This window comes from Olea europaea, chromosome 8, assembly GCF_002742605.1.
Source record: "Olea europaea var. sylvestris chromosome 8, O_europaea_v1, whole genome shotgun sequence".
NCBI lineage: Eukaryota > Viridiplantae > Streptophyta > Magnoliopsida > Lamiales > Oleaceae > Olea > Olea europaea.
The window spans coordinates 174,621-181,583 of record NC_036244.1 but is presented as its reverse complement, the minus strand read 5'-3'; positions in this window follow the sequence as shown (position 1 = coordinate 181,583).

Here is a 6,963-nt window from a genome sequence, read left to right as displayed (position 1 = left end):
ATTTCTCTTTAGCTTGGGAATGTATCTGATCTTGTTCAGAGTCAGTACATTTCCATTTTCTAGTCTTAAATCAACTTTGCCAACTCCTTTGATTTTACAAGTAACATCATTTCCCAATATTACTTGACCTTCATTAATTTCAGAAAAATCAGTAAAGTATTCCTTACAGGGTGTCATGTGGAATGTACACCTCGAGTCAAGAATTCATTCATCCTTGATTAAAGATTGACAAGCCACATAGACTTGTCCATTTAAGCCTCCAGCTTCTTCATAAGCAATATTAGCTCCACCTTCAATTTTATTGATGTTTTTCAGTTCATCAATCCTTTTAACACAATCTTTGATGAAGTGACCCATTTTTTCCACAAATGTAGCATTTATTTCCTTTAGCCTTATTATTGTTATAATTAAACCTGGTCTTACCTTTATGAAAGTTTCCATTGTATTCTTTTGGTTTTCTAAGATTTTTATTTGGAAAGTTATTGTTGTTCTTTTTGAATTGATTATGTCTTCTGACATTATAACCAAAACCTACAGAGGAGGATTTAGTTTCACTTTGAAACTCTAGTTCTTTATTTCTTAAAGAAGCAACAATAACTTCCACAGTAATGGAAGTTCTTTCATATTCAAGAGCATTTCTTAAATCTTTATATTTTTCAGGTAAGGAAGATAATAAGGCTACTGCCTGTTGTTCACTAGAGAGTGTTCCACTGCTATTTGTGAAAACTTGAGTTAATTTGTTAAATTTGTCTAGATTTGCTTCAAGATCAAGATGTGGGTCAAACTTGAAGTTGAAGAATTGTTTCCAAAGATAACATTTATTTGGAAGTGATTTTGTTTTATAGAGGGATTCAAGTTTTGTCCATATTTCTTCAGTAGTCTCAGTCTTTCCTACTTCTCTAATGACACTATCAGACAGTGTAAGAAAATCAGACTCCATGTAGTGTCAATTTGTTCGCTTCTTTTTCTTTCTATGATTTCTTCTTCCCAAGACTCATCAAGTGCTTTTACACATTTATGTTGCATCAGAAGTGCCTTCATTTTTTTACTCCAAAGTGTAAAGTCCCCTTTTCCATTCCAAATTTCTATATCAACTTTCGTACTTGTCATTATTTTAAAAGAATTTTAACAATCTTTTGGCCAAAGCAGGTTGAGATATGCAGTGTGAGAAAAGAAATTTATATGCACAAATGTATACACAAAGTTTCAGTGTGCAGATGATTCTCACACAAATGCACAGAATATACAACACAGTGAGCAGGTAAATCAGATAACCAATAAATCATAAACAGTTATTTCCAGCAGACAAATTTCACATTTAATCTTGAAGAAGCCATTAAACCCAGTCCCCTCAGATTCGAGGGTTCTAGTATGAAACCCTAGACAAAGGTAGATCCAGGTGGGCCTCAACCAAGAACAATAGAGTTATCTGAAGAATCGAAAAAATTAGGTTTAGGGTTAAAAAACTTGTTATTAGACTCGTCTCAGGCCAATAGTGTAAAATAGTGAATACCAAGACTATTTTATTTTTCAGCAGAAAGCAGTGAGTCGAACACTTACAGGAGTAGTACCACAAAGATATAAGTCTTTGATCGTCAAGAAGAGCAACAGAAGCCAACCGAATTATGTATCAGATTAACGATGCTCTGATACCACTGTTGGTATTAACAGTCCCAATAATCCAAAGAAAATACAGAAATATAAAAGAACACGGCCCGGATGTTCACCCAAAAGGGCTACGTCACCGCGTTGAGCTTCCACCGAAGTGGTTAACGCTCTAATCCACTAGAAACCAGCAATAGAGTATCAGTACAAGGTTTACAAACTACATATCTAAAAAGATTAGCCCTCAGACCCTATTTTTCCCTCACAGATTGAACAAACGGATTACACCAAGTAATCGACCCTCACTGTTCAACCAAGAATAGATACAATCTCAACACCAAGTACATGAATTAGATCTCACTAAGAACATCTAATGATTCAGAGATTAAACCCAAAAACTAGAGGCTTTTTGAAAGAAAAATTACAGAGAGCAAAATGAAAAACTAAACCCTAGAAGCCTCTCGAAAAAATGAATGGTAAGTGAAAAGTCTAGGGCCAAGTATAGTGGAACGTCATTTGCATCCAACGGTTCAGCCGACTCCACCTGGCACCATTTCGTCCATCCAATTAAAACAAACTAGAATCGCATTTTGAGGAAACACGCCTTTGCACAAGTGGGGGCAAAAATCGGGTCAAAAAACTTGGGCTCAAGTGTTGGGTTCCATCATTAGGCCTCAAAGGTGCTAAACATTTTATTTAACAGTAATCTTAGTAATTGTGGATATGTTGTTTTTATTCTTGTTATTCTTCTTCATTTTCAATGTTTTTGATGAATTCGTTGGGGTGAAAAAGCTAGGTAATGACAACTTCCAGTTTCGCAAACAAGTTGGAACAGTAGTTTTTCTGATCTTTCTTTGAGCTGGAGTATTCTGAACTGCATGTGGTTGTATGATTTGCAAACTTAAATGTACGGGTGAGGTAGCCCCTGATCGTGCAGATGTTCTTAGGTCTCTAGCATAATCGAGCAGCTCAGCTCTCCTATTGTACCTTCTACCACGATTAGCCTAGCGGAAGTACTGCTGGGGGTGGTAATTACTCGAGGGCAACCTCGTCCTCGACATCTCTACAAAAACTACCACCAATAAAGCTCTCTCTTTGCAGCATGTTGCCTGATAAAATCAAAATTCCAAGGATATTTTTTATCAAAGTGTCAAAATAAAATTGGTAAATATTGAGGAAAAGACTCGCCATTCTGACCAACCAGGGGGAAGGAGTGGGTTGGGGGAAAAAGAAGATGGCGAAGATTATTAATAAATACAAAAGTTTTATAGGCTGGCATCGAGACAATGTCAAACATGATTCATTGTTTGGATCAAAACCGTATCCTTTTGATTTGGTTATATGTTCCATATAAGAAAATACAAAATTATATAAAAGAAAAAATTGATTTGGTTAACCATATCTATTTGTTGCATATTTGTGCGTTGACTTACAACCTTTTTTTCTCTCTCTCTCTCTCTAACTGATGTATGAGTTTTAACATCCTTTCTTCTTCATGTCTTTATTACATCTCAACTACAAATTTTCATATTACAACTGTTTACCAGTCAGGTATTGATTAATTATTAAGGTTTCTATGCTAAGATATTTGTTGCGGAATCTCGCTCCAATGATCATCAAATCGGTGTTTTTCAGGCTGAGTTTAATTTTACTTTTCTACCAAACAATCAATCCAACCGACTCTAGTCCACAACTAATATATTCACCTCAATTACTTCTTAATCTTATCCACAAAAGACAAGATAATGGTGATGATTTATAACCACGAAGGCAAGAAGAAAAACACCACAAAGGAGGCAAAGAAAGGACCACAAAGTGAAAGGAAGTCATCGGTTTTTAGCACCAAAAAGGCAAATGTTTCTTTCTCTTCCAAGGCACACGTTTTTCACTTTCAGACACAAAAAATCACACTAAAAACAGCTAGGGTTATAACCATATAAATAGGGTTAGACTAGGCTTTAATTGGACCAATAACAAAGTTAAATGGGCCAAGATTCAAAGTCGTCTAAGAGGTAATATAAATGGATCGGGTAGAGCATTTAGACTTGGTTATTGGTAATTTTTTTATTCATTGGTCAATACCTATGAAATATATATTCTCACGTTAAAATCATATCCCAAAATTTATTAAGTATTAAGACCCAACAAATCTCCACTTTGATATCCAATAAATCTGCAAGCAATCAAAATACATAGTTATTACCTGCATAATCAAGGTAGCCAATGAAATTGGAATCATAGACCTTCCCTCGTGTTTCGGACCCAATACACATATCATACTTGTTCCATGTGATCATTAAGGCTAAGGTCAAAAACACCCAAGTAGAAGCACATATTCAAAGTAATCGGTCAAGAACAAATAAACATGCAATGACGATATAAAATAGAATAATACACATAGATCTTTTGAAAAATCGCGTTCTCATTGAACAACAGATTGACATCAAGTTAATCAAACATACGGTCGAACATCTATATAACAAATGCATAAATAATCTCGCGAAAAGATCTCACCATACTTATCCTATCCCATTCCGTGTTGTTCACACCTCGAGAACACATATATCATATCATCACTCACCATGCTCACTAGATTGATCATTCAACTTATGTCTAACTGGTAAGCCATAACAAATCCTAAGTTCACTGGATAATCTTCTATTACCACATCACTTCTCCCAATCTACGCGGATAATAAGTCTCTACCTAATAGAAGTGATAGAAGTGCCTCTTTTATGCTCCACCTGATCAGAGTCTCTTCACAGATAAAAGATTTTAGACATTTAAATAATGTTTTACTCATTTTCTTTCAAAAAAATACATTCTTAAATAGTTATTTGACATTATTTCAACCACACATTCTTCAATAAAATAGTATTACACACAAATCCAAAACTTTTTCTTATTTTTAACTACACATTTTTCATCAATATAATGTATTCTTATGAAAATAATTTGGCTCAAACAAAGGCTTAATCACCTCTTCACTCATAATCCAAATGTCACACTCCACATCCACGGTACAAACTACTAATGTACCTCTAGGCATCTATACTTCACCTTAGCAAAAGGTATACAATACATTGCTAATGCATCTCAACCCATTATGCATGCAAACAATTACACCAAGTAATAAGATTGCCTCAAATTCATACAAATGTACATATCAAACACATTGAAATGTGACATATAGTCATGCAACAGAATTAAGCAATCACACACATGCAGAAAGGATTGCACACAGATGCACATACAATAATTATGTTTACTCTCAATAAACCTCACTAGGGTCATCACTCGACCTTATAGCCACATTGACCCCACCTCTCATCTTACCCTTCTACTTATTCTTCTTCTTAGTACAATCTCTAATAAATTATCCAAACTTTCCACAGCTATAACACCATCTACCACTAGACTTGTCCCGTCCTTTACCCTTCTTTTACCATCCTCATCACTTGAGTCACTACACGAATCACTACTGTCTTGAGCTCTATCCAAATTTATTTGCTTAATCTTCATTTTACTCATCATCATATGTAACTCACCACTCATCTTATTTTCTTTTTCAGCCTTAATCTCCACCTCCTTACTCCTAATAAATATATTACAATCCCGGGTGTTAGGGTGCCCTACCATAATTAATTACATTCTTGACCATCTCTGTAGGAATCGACCATGGAATTAATCAAAATAATAGTCTTATTCGTTTCAGACACCTTCTCATCACATTTAACAACATCTCGAACAAGTTTGTTAAAAATACTCAGATTTTCATCAAGATCCTTTGAAGGATCTATTTTCAAACTGGAAAAATGTTCAAACAATTATAGCTTATTAGGAGTAGATTTAAGCAAATATAAGTTCTCCAACTTTTGCCAAATTTCTTTTGTAGAATCAAGTTCTCCAATTTTCTCAAAACTCTGTCAAATAGGTTTAAAATAATTGAAGTATAAACAAGTTCATCATATTCCTCTTTTTATGTTTTTATCAAATTTACAAGAAATTTGCCATCTATGACTTTTGAAATTTTTTGTTGAACCATAATCTCCTTCATCTTTTGTTGTCAAATTGAAAAATCTCATTTCCCATTGAAAATTCCGATTTCGAAATGTGATGACATTTTGAAGATGCAAAACAGCTAAAGTACACAAATAAATCACACAAAGTAATCCTAAAGTCGTAATATACACCGTTCTAAATTCTTAGAGTTTTATAAGACTCGCAATTTTATATTAAAGGAATGTTCAAACGGGTCAAATCCAGAAGTTCTAACAGGATATTCAATGCAACACAAAGGTATGTCAACAAAAATTCAAATTCCCACGCAATGTAGTCTCGTACAGTAACTATATGACAGTTAGAGCATAAAATCAATTACAAACTTGCGATTGAATTCAACACTTCAAGTATGGCAAATAACTCCTAAATTTCTAGCACAAGCAATGGTTATCCCTTTACAGTAATCTCAATCCTAATATCACCTCACACGATGATGTGCTAATGCTGAAATTTAAACTTGGATAAGCTAATATACTCAAGAAGACCAATCTGAGTCCACAAATTATGAAAGATGCAAATTTCACACTTTTGGACCACCACTATTCGTCCTAAAATCTCCAACAATCGTGGGAATCAATCAACCACAATTGACTCCTGGACGCACGAAGAACAAATCTATCCAAATTCCACTATACCTAAAATAGAAAATTAATAACACCAAAATGTAAGAAATGATGTTAGGAACAAACTGTCTAAGAGACTTCCACATTTAGATGCCTCACGCACCCTCACAAGCTGCCAACTCTCTCTGCACGTGGGCCTCACATGCCGTCACCACTCATGATATGCCTGATCATCGAACCGTCTCTGCCTGCAAGTCACACCAACAGTCTCCATTTTACCAAAAGCCTTCTAGATTGGCTGAAAATCGCAAAAATAAATGCTCTTTTTTGGCAGTTTTCTGGACTTTTTTTATCTGATTTCTGTTTCGTTTCAACCAGATTTCTAGACAAATTTTTGGTCTTTTTTCAATCCTAATCTAACCACCTTGAAGCTCTAATACCAAGTATCACGATTTCTTGCTCCAAAGATCATCAAATCGATGCTTTTTGAGTTCAGTCTAACGTTATCTTTCTTTACCAATCCAACCGGCTTCAATCCATAACCAATATATTCATCTCGATTGCTTCTTAATCTCACCCACAAAGGACAAGATACCGATAATGATTTGTAGCCGCGAAGGCGAGAAGGAAAACACCACAAATAAGGCAAGGAATGGATCACAAAGTGAAAATAAGTCACCAATTTTTAGCACCACAAAGGCAATCATTTCTTTCTTTTCCAAGGTACACGTTT